Genomic DNA, 15,464 nt, shown 5'->3' with positions numbered 1-15,464 from the left:
AAAGGCGCTGCTGTCTTCTTCTTCTTCTTCTTCTTCTTCTTCTTCTTCTTTCCAGTTTAACGGCGGTTGGCATCCACAGGCGCTGCTGTCTGTGAGAAGACAGGGTGAGAATGGGGCTGTGTTTCAAAACCTTGTGAGCTGCCTACTTGGATAGCATGAGAACTCCATCTTTTGGGCATCATTTTCGTGGTAATGACAGGTAAAGGTGTTCTTATAAATATTATTTGATTGTACACAAATCATTTAACACAACCCTTTATTGTTTTGTGCTCAAAATTAATCATACATGTGCTGTTATCTGTCCCAGAATTCTGTAGGTTAGTGGGTAAATATATAGATTAGAAAGTCAACAATTAATATAACTTGTTGGCCAAATGTTTGCTTTGTTTGTGAAGGGTCGCAAGTTATATTATATGGTACATTTGTACATTTGTTGACTGGAGATATATATATAAAACAATTGCCTTTTATTTTATCTAACAATACAGTATCTTTATATAAATGCAGAGATCTAAACAATTTCAGTATTTTATCTAACATTATAGTATGTTTTTATTAAACAACACTTTTTCATTAAAATTCAGTTGTTGTTGTTGTTGTTGTTTGTTTGTTAGTTTTTATAACAGTCAATATGGAAACTATATTGAAATCAGATCCATCCTTGACTATTTGGATCAGTAATGAGAGGTCACTTGATAACTAGGTACTCCAAAAAGCTTTCAAATGATATTGTCTACCTCTATAGTGACACATGAAATGAGAGAGAGAGAGAGAGAGAGAAGAGGGAAATCACTAGCAATTATCCTTTACTCTGTACTCCCTAAGACAGGTTTGACTTCTGGACCGAGTGTTAGGTGTACCCTCTATGATACATTCATCCTGTCCTTCAATGTATGTCTTCATTCAGAGTCACTGTTCAAAGCCTACCCTAGTCCCAAAGAGGAATGTAAGCACACCTCCCTCGTTTTCTGCTCTGAAATGCTTTTAGTAAGACAGTGAAATAGGAAGGAATATATTTATGCAATTGTCATCATTTTGTCCCATGCAATATTCTTCTTTCCACTTTATTTTATTTATTTTTTTTCTAGTTTTTTTGTTGTTGTGTGTTTTATGTCTTTTCTATAACATATAAATGCATATTTTTTTACAGTGATCCAAAAATCTGAGATCACATCTGTTATTATTATACCAAAACAGAGGGGTAAAGCAAATCTTATGCCTTTTTTATGCAAAAAAGACTTTTGCCTTTGGACCCTAATGTGAATTTAACACTTACAAGACATTCTTTAATTTCTTAGATTAGTGGTTCTTGGATTATAAGGGGCTGAATGTTACAGAGATACATTATGTGTTTTTCTGTGATGCATTTTGTGTATTTGCATGATGTCTTTGCAGAAGACTGCTTTTCAGCATTGTCTGACCCACTCTTACAGTCCCAAAATATGCATTCAGCATTACAATGTCTTTCTTAATTTGTCTCTGAGATCGATATATGGTATGGTTAGATGCACTTAGGGCTGGACAATAATTCAATATCAATATGTATCGCGATTTTTTGGGAAAGAAATTATAGAAGTTAATACTTTTATTTAGCAAGGATGCTTAAAATGTATCAAAAGTGATGATAAAGGCATTTATAATGTTACAAAAGATTTCTATTTCAGATAAATAGTGTTCATATCGATATCGGAATTATATCGTATCGACCGAAATTAAGAAATATACCGTGATATCAATTTTGGCCATATCGTCCAGCCGTAGATGCACTACACATTGTTTTTGACTCAGTAGGAGACAGGTCAAGTATAATTAGGATTACAGTCCTCGCACTGTTGGCGGTGCAGAGCGCGGTCATGCAGTGAAATGCACCCTTGCGCCTCCATATGCATGCAAATATATGAATCATAGAATAACTGAAGATAAAAAAGCAGTAGAAATAGTTATTGTGTGTAATGTAAATGTAATGATATACATTTTCACTGACTAAAGGAAAATTATATATAAATATCTGGCTTTGATTTCATGCTTGTCAATCCGTCAGTTTATTTTGAAGCACAACATCAAATCAATTTACCATGAAATCAGTTATGATTTCTCAGAATACCCTCAACAGCTGTGTGGAAAATGGCTCTTGGATCGACACCAGGTGGCAAAGGCATAGAAAGGAAATAAAAAGAAGATAGAAAGTGTGTGTCTGCATGCAAAAGCACAGATGATAGGCGAAATAAAGCAATTTCATTCAGGACTCATTAAGTGAGTGAATTTCTTTTTCATTTCTTTTAAATAGCACACTATATTGAGATTTTAAACATGTCAGTGATACATAATTACTATGCAGAAAACTGAATTCTATGAGAAACCTGTCATATCGAGATGTTGAATTTGTTGTTAGTTTTCTTTAAGAATTATAAGATATAATTTTTTGGAGTATGTACGGAATTCAAACTGCCTTTTGATTGATCTCTGTTGCAGTGGGACAAGGCTCCAGTAGGTGTCATGAGAGCGGGAGCATGAGCATGTGTGTTTGTGTGTGTTTTGGAAAGACATTGAACTGAAATGATAGAGAGAGACCTCCTGCCATTGTGGAGAAACATCTCCTTGCACTGAAATAAATCTTTATGCTATTGCCTAAGATTATCCAAGGCTTTTTCAGGAAATTATGTCCCAATTATGTTACCTCATATAGGCACTGATGTGTGATGGAAGCAGAAAAGCATGCCCATAGCTCTGGCATGCCTCTTTCTGTGGGCATTAACGCTCAGATGCTTCTAGCAAAACAGGGGCAAGGGGAAGAAAAGACTGTTGTGGCCTTATTTCCAAGTCTGTGCGTAAAAAGTTTCTATTGTGACATAAAATGGATTACAAAAAGCAAATACGTTGATGAATATGTGACTTTTTCATGCATGCTGAAGACTTCATAAAAATGTTGACAAGCACAGAGCCCTGTTGATGTATTTCTTATTCACACAGGAAGTTGGGACAGGGAATATCCACTCTGTTGATGCTGTCTGTGAATCCATTACAAGTAACAGTTATGTAATCAGATTACTTTTTCGAGTAACATTTTTTGACAAAATTTCTGAGTTACTTTTTCAAATTAGTAACGTAAGTTACTTTGTTTTCCCATTTATTCACTGATACCTCTCCTGTCCCTGTGTTGAGAGAAAATGGGAGTGAGGTGCAGAGGCACGTCCTTCAGGCTGAGGCTTATCAATTTCACTTTTAGTGTGAAAGGACCTTTACAGTTGCCAAAAACATAACTTTTAGGTTTTTTTGTTATTAAAAAAAAACAAATAATCAAGCCCAGCCCAGGTGACAAAAGAAACACAAAAGTAACATAATGCATTAATTACCATAAAAAGTTTAATCTGATTTCACATGACTGTCCCTGTGTTGAGAGAAAATGGGAGTGAGGTGCAGAGGCACGTCCTTCAGGCTGAGGCTTATCAATTTCACTTTTAGTGTGAAAGGACCTTTACAGTTGCCAAAAACATAACTTTTAGGTTTTTTTGTTATTAAAAAAAACAAATAATCAAGCCCAGCCCAGGTGGCAAAAAGAAACACAAAAGTAACATAATGCATTACTTGCCATAAAAAGTTTAATCTGATTTCACATGAAACAAAAATTTTACATTTTAAATATTTGTATTTGCTAGCAATGCTTTTACAAATAGGTTCAATCAAACCTACACATAGACTAAAAACACAAAAAAGTGATTTCATTATGGATTTTAATAAATAAATGAAGGTTAGATAAAATATGTCCCTAAAAGTGGGTTAATAGCAATTTGAGTCTTAAAAATCATTTAATTATGTAGGCAGCAATGGCTCTGTGGAGTTTAATGACAACAAGATTGAAAAGGCATAAAGGGAATTCAATGATGAACCTGTTTACAATGAACCCAGGGGAGCCTTAATCGATTATCAAGTTGTAATTGTCCTTTCTTTTTATTTTCAATATTAAAAAGTCAGCCAGCATTCTGTCCTACAGCATAAACTCTCTCCCCTTTTCTGCTCTCAATTGCTTTCTCAAACTTTCCCCCCAATTCTCTGCTACATGCAATCTGGAAATTACAAATTACCTCTTGTTTTGAAAGGACTGCAATCTATGGACCATTAATGATTTATTCAATTGAGGTAATTGCGTTCTACTCAAGCAATGGCCACCCCTTGTTGCACTTAACATTAAAATTAAAATTAATTTCCTGGCCCAACACTCAACTTAAATTGCTAGTCAAGTAACAGACGCATTAACCTGAAGAAGAAAAAAAAGGAATTCATGGGCCACATTGGATGTCAGCTGTGAATACATGGTAATAGAAAATAGGTTATTTGTTCAATATAAAGAGCCTCAAGGCAAAGTCTCAGGAGAGCACTTCATTACTACAGGCTCCTATACATACAAACATGATCTTCTACTTCATCCTCACTATCTCAAAGAAGCACACGGATGACTGTGAAATAGCAACATGGCTCATTTCATCACCCCCTGTTCTGTTTTATTAAATGTGAAGTGTGTGATTTCACATTGAGGAAGAAACTGAAATTTAAGTGGTTATTTTCATCATCATTTTTTTGTTTAACTATTCATTTAAGCTGGGCTAAAGAGAATGTGTAACATCCACATTATTACACACTTCACCTTTATCAAACTGTTTACCTCAGCTGACTTGATTAAGGAAAGACAGACAGAGACAAAGAGACACAGCAAGAGAGAGAGACAATTCGCACGGTGCTACATTGACTCATCAGAAGTGTTTGTCTTCATATTTCCTCTCCAGTTTCAAGTAAAATTACTCACAGCTTCAAACTCTGCTTTTTAATATGGACACCATGTTGCTTCCGACAGCTGCTTAGTCAAAGTATTTTATATCCACATCTGAATTACTATCTTAATTAGAGTCATTGTTACAGCAGCATTAATCAGACTGAAATATGGCACTGACCTAAAATACTCATTCCAACAGCGTTTACAAAGCCTTTACAGACGCTACATGTGGCGTATGTCCTCAGTGTTTGACCCATCACCACATACTTGTCAAGAGCCTCTCAGTTTATGATTGGTCAACAGCAGCTAAATTAAATGCAAGGGGCAATTATACAAGGTCATGTATTCTTAGACAGTGTCTCTGCACTCATCCATCATCCTCCTTGAGTCTGTCTATCACAGTGTCTGATCTAGCTCTTCATCACCGCTGCTCTCTTTACGGCCTCTCTCTCTGCCTCCTGATTCACAGCGAGAAATAGCTCAGAGCCCTCAAGGGAGGTAGCCCGAAGGAGCGAGTGCGCATGTATTCTTAGACAGTGTCTCTGCACTCATCCATCATCCTCCTTGAGTCTGTCTATCACAGTGTCTGATCTAGCTCTTCATCACCGCTGCTCTCTTTACGGCCTCTCTCTCTGCCTCCTGATTCACAGTGAGAAATAGCTCAGAGCCCTCAAGGGAGGTAGCCCGAAGGAGCGAGTGCAAGTGTATAGGTGTATGAGTGTGTGGCCTCATTGCAGGCATGCTCTCTGATTAATCAATGCCTTAAACACAGAGCACAACGGAATAGCCCAAAGGCTCCCAAAGGGGATGTAATGCAAGGTATAAAGCACCTTCCAGCACAACCTCTTTGACCTCACCACCTGCTCCGAGACCTCAGGTTGATGGTGAACATATACATGTCACCGATTAACGATCTTCAACAAGTACAGACCCCTGAACAAGGGTAAGATACCTAAATATACACTGATTCTGAAAGGGTTTACCATATAATTTACGTGACTTTCAGTTAAACCTTGAGGCAATGGCTTAGTGGTCAATGCAGGGACAAGACAACCATAGACATGGAGGGAGACAGGTTCTTCCCAATATTCAGATTTGCTCTATACTGATATGGGTATTTTATTAATTACATTTAGTTCCCTACATTCAAAAACTCCAACTGTGGTCCTTATGTGGATGAAACAGGTCCTATTCCCTACCCAACACTTAAATTTGTTCCACTGTTGCTATAAAAAATAAGGCTAAAACTAATAATGGCACTCATTTATTGGCGTTCCTGAATTTATTATGTCGGATAAATACAATCATGCAAAAGTTATTTCTGGTTCACCGATCTAATTGGTCAAGCAGCGTTTCATATGGTCGAGTGGTCATATAAGAGTACAATATCACTGGGACTTGCTTGTTTGTTGTGTTTGTCAGTGACACTTTCTGCAGGTTACATTGCTATGCCAGTAGGTGGCAGTAATTGACTGTTTTTGTGATTGAGACATTGAATCATTCATTCAAACTATTTGTTCAAAAACATTGGTTCATTCAGGAACGAATCAAGGGAACAAATCAAGTGTTAGGCTGCGTCCGAAATCGCATACTCTCATGAGTAGGTACTTATTCTAAATAAGTAATTACTTTGCGGCCGCTAAAAAAGTATGTTCTATATAGTATGAATCTGTGTAGTATGAATGTAATCTGGACATACTACATTCGCCATGTTGTCATTGTCACGTGACCTATCAGCTTCACTTCACTATTTACAAATCCTCTCCCGTGGCCTTATGGGGTAGTATAATAATTTATGTTTCCTGATTTAAGAAACCTCCATGAATTTAGTGTCATCCAGTAAACAGAGGTGGTAGAAAATCATGTTCTCTGTAATTCATCACTTGACATTGTCATGTTCTTTCCAGCAGATTTTGGCCTTGCCTAATTAGACTCATTCTTGGCCAACCCACTCTTATTCTCAACACATTTAGCTAATTAAAGAGCTTAATCTAATTCACATTTGATTAAACAAGAACCCAATGAAGCCTTAATGTTGACAGCAAGACCTCGGAGAAAGCTGTTTTCGAAAGCTGGTGATTTAATTGGGTTTGAAATGTAAGGACCGCAGGCCACGTGTGATCATATTTTATTTCATAATTTGGTCTTTAGTGTCTCTAAAACTGATAGCAATGTCTCTGTTGGCTAACAGCTATTTGAGTTGGAAATATATGTTGAAGTGGATATTTATTCTGTTTGTGAGGCAGAAAGACATTCTGTACTAAGATGAACCAGTTTAATAATGCAGAGAAATTCTCAATGAAATATCTAAGAATCAAAGCAATATGTGACTGTACTGTTTAACATTTTTCTTATTTTAAAGAACAATACTGTCCAATACTGTTTTGTCACAGGGACAGAAACAACCATTTTGTATTCAGGTGGTCTTCTGAGAATTGATGTTTGTAGTGCTTGCATAACAACTGTCTTATTAAAAAGTGCTCTCTCTCTATCCCTTGTTTGCTAAAACAATCACATACTCACACAAAGTCACACAGAGCATATAAGAGATCCACAAAGGATTCATCTGTAAAGAATATCAAAGAGCGCTGTGGGTTTTTTGTTTGAGCAGTAAATAAAGGCTATTGAATTATCTGGTACTTATAAGTTTATTTGAAAGATTTTTTTTGCATCAAGAAGCCACGAAGATCAAAAGGCAAGGAGTTTTTCCAAAGTTTAATTAATAAAAAGAATCATTTAAAACCATATATGAGACAGAGAAATGATAAATGCATTGATAATTGATCAAGAAATTTATAGTTGCCTTGATTAAAATGAGATGAGAATGAGGACAGTTTGAGTACATAATGTTTTTTTTCTCAACAATTGCTTATTCAGTGAATGAAATGCTGCACTGTTCTTGCGTAACATCAGGTCTTTGTCTCCTGTCTTTCAGAGGTTGTACTGGTACATTTATTGATCTCCTCGTCTAGTGATTCAGATGCTTGGGGCCTTTGTGTTCTTTGTGCAAGGAGTTCTGTGAACTTATGATTCGTATGATAACTTGAGGTGAGTTATTGAACATCCTGGTCACTTTTTTTAAATAATACAAATGCATGTGGACTGGGGATTTCAAGCCCCAAAATGACAAAATGTCACCATCACATCAGCGTCAAAAAAGTGTATATATGACTTGAACGCTATATTCCATGTCATGCAATAGGTTTGTGTGACAAACAGACTTAAATCATTAAGTCTTGAAAAAATGCTGATTTAAATAATTAGCTGAAAATCTTGACAGCCATTCTAGTATTTCATGAGAATAATGTATGAATCATTCTTTTAAATTAGATTATTTAAATGAATCAGTTCACAAGACCCGTCAGAATGATTTGTATCTTAAACTGATCCACTTTTCATTCTCAACTCAGTAACTCTGTGATTTTGGTCTGTTCTTCACACAAAGCTATCATAAGACTGATGAGGCTTATGAATTTTCTAATGCTTTTAGGGGTCTTTACATCCTATTTTAAGGTTAGTCCCATTTCATAGTAATTGCATGAAAAAGACCTAACAAAATTTCTTTACAAAAGAAGCCATACAAGTTTGGAACGAAAAGAGGGTGAGTAAATGATGACAGAATTTCATTTTCAGGTGATTTCATCCTACCAAACATGATTCATAATGGAGCATTCATTAATGGATTTAAGGCCTTGGGGAGATTACTTTGAGTCATCACAGACAGTACATTTAAAACTTTCAGAGGTTAAAAGGTACAGAAGCACACAATGATGTCATGAGTTGTCATGATACATTTGGATTAGCGGCTGACTCTTCATTGGACGTTTCTAGGCCTTACAGCAGAACACAGCACAAAACCCTACTGTGCCTTCAAGTTTTGCAGTTGCTGCTAGTTGTCATTTTGATACATTGAACATCAGGGTACTTGACAAGCCTTAGATGGGGAAGGCAAATAAAGACAAAATTATTGCCGGCCATTTCTGACACTGCAGAGGATGCGTGACTATACTGTCTAGAGCGGTGGGTCTCATAGGGACTGTTCTCTACACTCCAGCAGTGCCAAACAAGTGTGAAAATAGTACTGACTATTTTATATATCTTTGTGAACATGTCAATGTTGACAGAACTTCTCTCATTACAAAATTTGACAGTATTTTAATGCCTTTCTAGGATTTCTTTTATATAATGTTATAATTGACAATTATTAGCTTCTTGCTAGCCCACTAGAAAGGGTCTATGCTATAAAAAACCCAACATCACGCTTCACCTTGATAGAAAGTGCTTCAGAAACCACAAGAATTAATCTGTTTGTAGGACAGAGGACCTCGAGCTTCTTTGCTTTTGTTCCTACTAAGGCAGAAATGGTATATGAGGCAGGGACGTCTTCCAGGAGCTTCAATATTGTTCATAAAAAACTCCAAGGACTGTCACACAAAGTCAATAGCCTTGTCTAGTCATGGTGATGCTGAATTTCTTTTGAATATTTTGTTCTTAATTTCTCCCTGAGTAGTTGTTTTTCACTTTCTCTTGATTTTCTCCTTGGCTTCATCTTGGCTTTTCAATATCTGTCCCTCAGCAGCTTATTGGCTGCTAAGAGGAAGTACACCGCCACTGGATTTTTATTTGCCCATGCATACAAGAAGTGTAATGGGCACTAAAGCGCTCTGATTGAAGCAGAAATCATATTGCCTTTGACTGCCCCGTGAGACTTAAAGAGCTGCCACAGGGCCGTGAATTAAATTGTGCACAGGCAGCCATGGTGCGAAGCCTGGCCTTTCTCAGCAGCAGCGGGAGCCGGTCTCTACTGCAAGACCTGCATGCGAATTTGCGATTTCAGTTTCCTCGGCAGACCCTCGGGTACCTCCTCAGGAGCAAAGAAATTCGCTTTTTTTCCCATCTGTACATTCACCATCTTTCCTGTATTCTTTATTTATGCCCCCTCTCTTTAGACTGCTCAACTCTACAGACGTACAGTACAGAGAGCTTCACTGGCCTTGCACGCTGCTGAGAGTGAATGGGAATTCAACTCAAGACATGCTGGGTGTGTATTTAAAGTTGGGTATAACCGTGTGTCCTGCCTGAAAGTTCATCTCATGAATCACAGTTGGGTGAATGACTGTTATTAACATTGACAGTTAAGAGCAGTAATGGCGGCCTGCTTGTCTTTTGATTACACCTTCAAATGAGGCAGTCCATCATTCGGTATGCAAGCATGCCAATACTTAGACAAGACGTCAAGATCAATGCCTGCTGATTGTTATTTCATAACAACTGCATGGTAATTACAGAGTGTTCTAATAATTGCTAAACATGGTCAATTATGTACAACCACAGTGGACAGGTTGAATAGCGAAAGTTTATTTAAAATACACACTTGTTGTAGCAGCTCTGCAACATCGCTCTGTGATTCATCACATTAAAGTCTCTCCAGTGGACAGGTTGAATAGCGAAAGTTTATTTAAAATACACACTTCTTGTAGCAGCTCTGCAACATCGCTCTGTGATTCATCACATTAAAGTCTCTGAGAAACATTTTTGCATTAATATCCATCAAAATATGACAATAATTGTTTTGCTGTCTTCCTCTGCAGTTAAATGAAAGCGTATAATGGACAAGGTGGATGACAATTTCAATTGCCTGGAAGGTAAAAGCTGGAATGTTTGGACCATGATGGAAAAACTGTGAAATGTTTGCCATTTTTTGGAAATCGTTATTCAGGACGTGTCGTCAGCACTGTGCTTCTGAAGAACGAGAAACACTGTTCAATTATGAAGCTATTTCTAAAGAGAACAGATATTCCCTTTGCAGTTATGACTTTCTCATTATTACTATTCTAATATAAAATGGCAATGTTTAAGAATCAATGCATAAAACTGTATTTTGTTATGAACTGCTGTGTTATTGAATTGCTATTCCTTGATAATAATTTTAGGGTTTTGTCCGATACAATAATGAAAACTGGTTTGTAATGAGAGATAGGATGAGTCAAATAACTGCTACGCCTCATTAATTTTATAAAGCCACCATATGAAGGCCCAAAAAGTGCCACATTTTGCATCATGCGTCATTAACGGAACAGATTAGGTATGACTAACCAATCTAAACATTGGATGCGCATGAATCTCTCAAGGTGAAAACTCTAAGCAAACCATCATTTTTATCCAGAAATTCCTTAACTCTCTATTGTCTTGAGGAGGCATTTGTTCAAACACTAACCTATAGTGTAAGCTAAAAAAAATCTTACATTTATGTTGAAGTGCTGTATTGGAAAATATAGTGCAAAAACAGGTGCTGAAAACAAAAAACGTCCTTGACGAGACCTCTAAATGTAGTTTTCTGGACTCCCCTCACCACCCCTTAAAGACTGGGGTCACAAAACAGCATTTTACATGCAGCCTTGAGTAGTCATCCTCTGGTGCGATGTGCTTAACAACAGTAGAAACCTACACATATTAATAGGAACTATAAGGAACATCAAGCTTGGCCTTCACTTGAATATATAATCTCCAAGTAGAATCCTTCCCAATTGTAATAAAATACCATCCTCACTTCTGCCCTGCTTCTCAACATCTTCACCTCTACACCAACCAGTGAAAACCATTAGGCCTTGGGAGCCACTAAGTAAGGGCATCGCATTCCCTCATGCTAACCCCCCTTCCCCCTTCCACTTCCTGTCTGCTGTATCATGTCAGAGGATGATGTGCTACTCGGTATGCAGCCCGAGGGACGAATGGATGGATGGCATAAAAGGAAGAATGGAAGAAAGGACTCAGAATGAGGATGAGCTCTGCCCGACCCGACTCATTACAGACTGGCCTTGCCCCGTAGTCTACGCTCCGGCGTGCATGAAGCCGCCAGGGCACCCCGGTGGATGGATGGACAGGTAATGAGAAGGGGGAGGGAACACATAAGGAATAAAAAAAACAGCAGGGTCTGAGAAAAAGTAGGCCGATGATGATGTGTCACAATGCCCACTTAGAAGCAGCGTCACCTAACCTACATTTATCTGGATGCTTTTTTCTCAGTGGCTGTGTATTAGATGTGTACATGCTGGCAGAAGCATGAAGCGCCATGATGCTTTATGCCAGCGGTAATGGAGACCACCAACATAGACAGCAACTCGCTGTTTAGGGCAGTAGGGTTAAATGCAAGGAGTGCTCCCTAAAGAGAACTAAAAAAAAGCACAATATGCCGGAAATTGTTTTTCATACAACTGTTTTTGTAAAAATCTAATACTAATAATTGTATTTCCAGTGTTTGTTCATCTAGTGCTGTTGAACTTAATTAAAAATAACAGCAGATGTGATTGGGATCAGATGTGAATATTTACTCATATAAAACTAAATATTTAACTGATTGCATTAACTGAAGTATTTGTTTTTCTCTTTACTGTGCATATATTTAGTCCTTAATCCAGTAACATCTAAAACCTCTATGAGGCTGAAAATGTTACATAAGCAGATATAATTAAATTACCAGCCCACTGAAATAAACGGTTAATTAAAGTTTGAGTTCAGCACATTATAGGCTCTCGAAACCCACTCACCAGGAGATAGTTAAAGGTTGAAACTGTAAACTGCTGCACAATTACTGAAGGTGGGCTGATGCTTACTGCATGCAACGGACAACAGTTTGGTAGAAAGATTAATGCAGCTTTCATAAATTACAAATAGATGCTGGAAACACTGAGATATAAATCATGTTCCTAATTTTTTAGTTCACACAGGTGGATAAAGAGTGATGGAAAAAAGATATTTAAAATGTGTAAAAAGGCCACTTTAATGAATTTAATGTTACTGAACATCATTCATTAGTGGTGGTATTTGCCTATCTGGCCATGGGTTTAGAATGAAACACACTTAAGTAAGGTTAAACTAAACACTTGTCTAAAAGCACTCCATTAAAGCTATACACTTCTGCAAGAGAACATAATGCTTTGCAATGAACAGCCATCCAGAACCATTTACAGTTACAGAGGGTTATAAGAATACACTTTTGAATAACTCTTGTGCCACTTCTACACTTTGATTTATTGAATGTAAAAATATCAAGTAAAAAAGTACTAAAATACTTTGAATCTTGAATACAAACACTTGAACACTTGTGTCAAAACAAGTGGCATTTACTTTGAAATGTCAGACAGAAGGTTTTCAAATATTGGTAATATTTTAAAACAAAATGTTTTTCATAATAATAAAATTACTTTTACAAAAACAACACAAATTTTTCAAGAATTTCAGAAAAGAATATCCAATGACAATTTTTTTCTTTTTAAGTTATCACATATCAAAATGACTTTTAATTCAGAAACTGAAAGCAACATCATAGTAGATCAAGTCATGTTATGAATGGCATTTTAATGTATTTTTTTGAATTGCATACTACATCCAGACAAAAAATGAATTTAATAATGTTATTGACCCATTCGCTGTTTATTTGATTTTATAATTAACAGCCTTAATGGTCCAGATGAAAAATGTATTACATTAAATTGATCCTGTTGAAACATTTGACCTAAATGAACAGCATACTATGTTTTACGTGACTAGAAAAGTAATAAACCTTCACAAAGGCAAAGAAAATCCATTCCAGGGGGCAAATATTGTCTCCAAATATAAACAAGTTCATTTCTGACACTGCCTCAAACCCACATCAACAACCCACCCCATTAAGATGTGAATGAATAAGACCACACACACACTTTTAAAACAGTGGAATAGACCATTAGCCCCAGTGCACACAATTACACTTCATTTAGACTACAGACCAACAGAAACGCGTTGTGGGGTGACGGTTACATTTGCAGCCTACTAGGGCTGCAATGTGAAGCTTTAACGCGACAAAATAATGAGAAAATTCTAGGTTTGGGGAAGGTAGGAAAGGGAAAGACTTTATTGTAGTGGGTTGTAGTGGGCACCTTCACGTTCGTGTGTCTGCTCACACCCCCAGCTCAGCTCCACAACGAGGCTGAGGGAGACACGGCGTTCAATTACACCGGTCGCCAGTGAATAGAAGGGACGAGGCGCGGGGAAATGCACGCCTGTGCCGTCAGTGAAATGCGCCTGAGATTTAGCCCCTGAATGCACACGACGCCACCGAAATGCCGGGCTGGAAGAAAAATATCCCCGCTTGCCTGCAAGCCGACCAAGAAGGAGGTATGAAAAGCAGTGCTTTAATAGTTTTGCTTTTGCACGAGCGTTGTTTCAGGGGCGCGTTCTGCTTATTGTTATGGTCTAGCGGTTTGTTTGTTACACTATAACTGTTGATGTTTGGCGCGAAATGTTTGGAACGTTCGGCGCTACGTTGTATCAACTTTTTTCCTGGTGATCAGTGGATTGAGAGATAATACCGCGCCCGCCGTGAGGAATTCCGTAGTAATGCACTTGCTCGACCGGTTTCTTTCCTTAAATCGAAATTTTAAAGGCTGTTTACGCTTACTTTCCTCTTTTATTGCTTCCTTTATTTTTGGTAGAATACATTTGGACCTCTGTTGTTGCCAATGCACCGCCCATATTGATAGTAGCCTATAGATAGTATATGTTCATAGTACTCCGTTTTAAAAATGTTGCCTCTACGGTCATGCCATTTCTGTCGCTTCCACTTGGCTTGGCTGATAACCATGTGTATGCGGTATGTGACAGTTAATTTCCTATTCGTAAACCGAATGTATAATACACACCAATGGAATCGTGTGATTGTACTAGTCCTGTAATTGTATGTCTGTCATATGGGCTTATCCTTTCGCTTTAAAAGTCTCCATAGCCGTAGGGCATGAATTGCAGCTCGTTGCTGCCTGTAGCCGTTGTTATTTAACGTTTAAGGTGTGTAAATAGAAATGTTCGCTAATGGTTTAGATTTTTCCTCACGCACAGGTGATTTTGCGTTAGAATTCGGCGACAGAATTTCACTGTTCAGAACCTAATGAAATCTTATCCATCACAGCCATGCATGTCGAGTGGAAGGGGTCTGAATGGTCAGGGGAAGAAGTCTTGCACTTGCCCACAGCAAACAGGCAGAGTACACCGAGCACGGGCTTATAATGAATCAAATCAAAGCAGAGTGGAATGATCATGTTTCAGAGGACAGTTAAATATGTTTGCACTTTGCACACGTGGTTTGTCGGTGTAAAGATTGTTTGTTATACATATGGAGCAGCACTTAGGGCAAATATTGATGCAGTGTTTTTTTTTCATTTATTTTTTTTAATTTAGATAATAATAGGTACATCTTTGGAAAGGGCTGTGTTCTCTAAAGCAGTACAGTTGTCAGTTGACAGTGTTTATACGCTCAAGAACATTCTTCTTAAGATTGGAATATGATTGTTAGCATGTTAATCTGATTACAAGAAATACGATTTTGTTTACAAGAAATCTGAATTAGATTGTTGGTATGTTCTTGTATTAATCACAATTCTGGGTGATGTAAACACCTTATTTGCAATATCCATATTATTTATATCCATGCAGATGTCATTATGCATTGTGCAGTGTGATACAGGCTGTTATTGAAAGTCAAAGATTTGGAGCAAGGAGAATTTCCCTCCAAACATGAAAAAAAAAATTGCAATTCATTGCAACAGTTGCAACAGTAATGGGTTGAATAAATTAACACGGAAAAATTAATATATAAATATAATTGAATTTTTTTTATTCACTCAAATTATAGGATTAACCAAAATATGCACTTTAATCAGAA

The 15,464-nt window shown here is 37.3% G+C and overlaps 1 long non-coding RNA gene across 1 annotated transcript; it reads left to right on the top strand.

The window, feature by feature from the left end:
- The first annotated feature begins 140 nt into the window (after window positions 1-140).
- Window positions 141-10,434, top strand: LOC107757276 (uncharacterized). The gene is made up of 4 exons (XR_001641920.1): window positions 141-199; window positions 7,704-7,816; window positions 9,718-9,809; window positions 10,360-10,434. It is a non-coding gene; the product is annotated as an uncharacterized LOC107757276 (long non-coding RNA).
- Window positions 10,435-15,464: the final 5,030 nt, after the last annotated feature.

Source organism: Sinocyclocheilus rhinocerous, unplaced genomic scaffold (assembly GCF_001515625.1).
Source record: "Sinocyclocheilus rhinocerous isolate Xijiao unplaced genomic scaffold, SAMN03320098_v1.1 scaffold1164, whole genome shotgun sequence".
Lineage (NCBI taxonomy): Eukaryota > Metazoa > Chordata > Actinopteri > Cypriniformes > Cyprinidae > Sinocyclocheilus > Sinocyclocheilus rhinocerous.
This window is presented reverse-complemented; position numbering and strand designations above follow the sequence as displayed.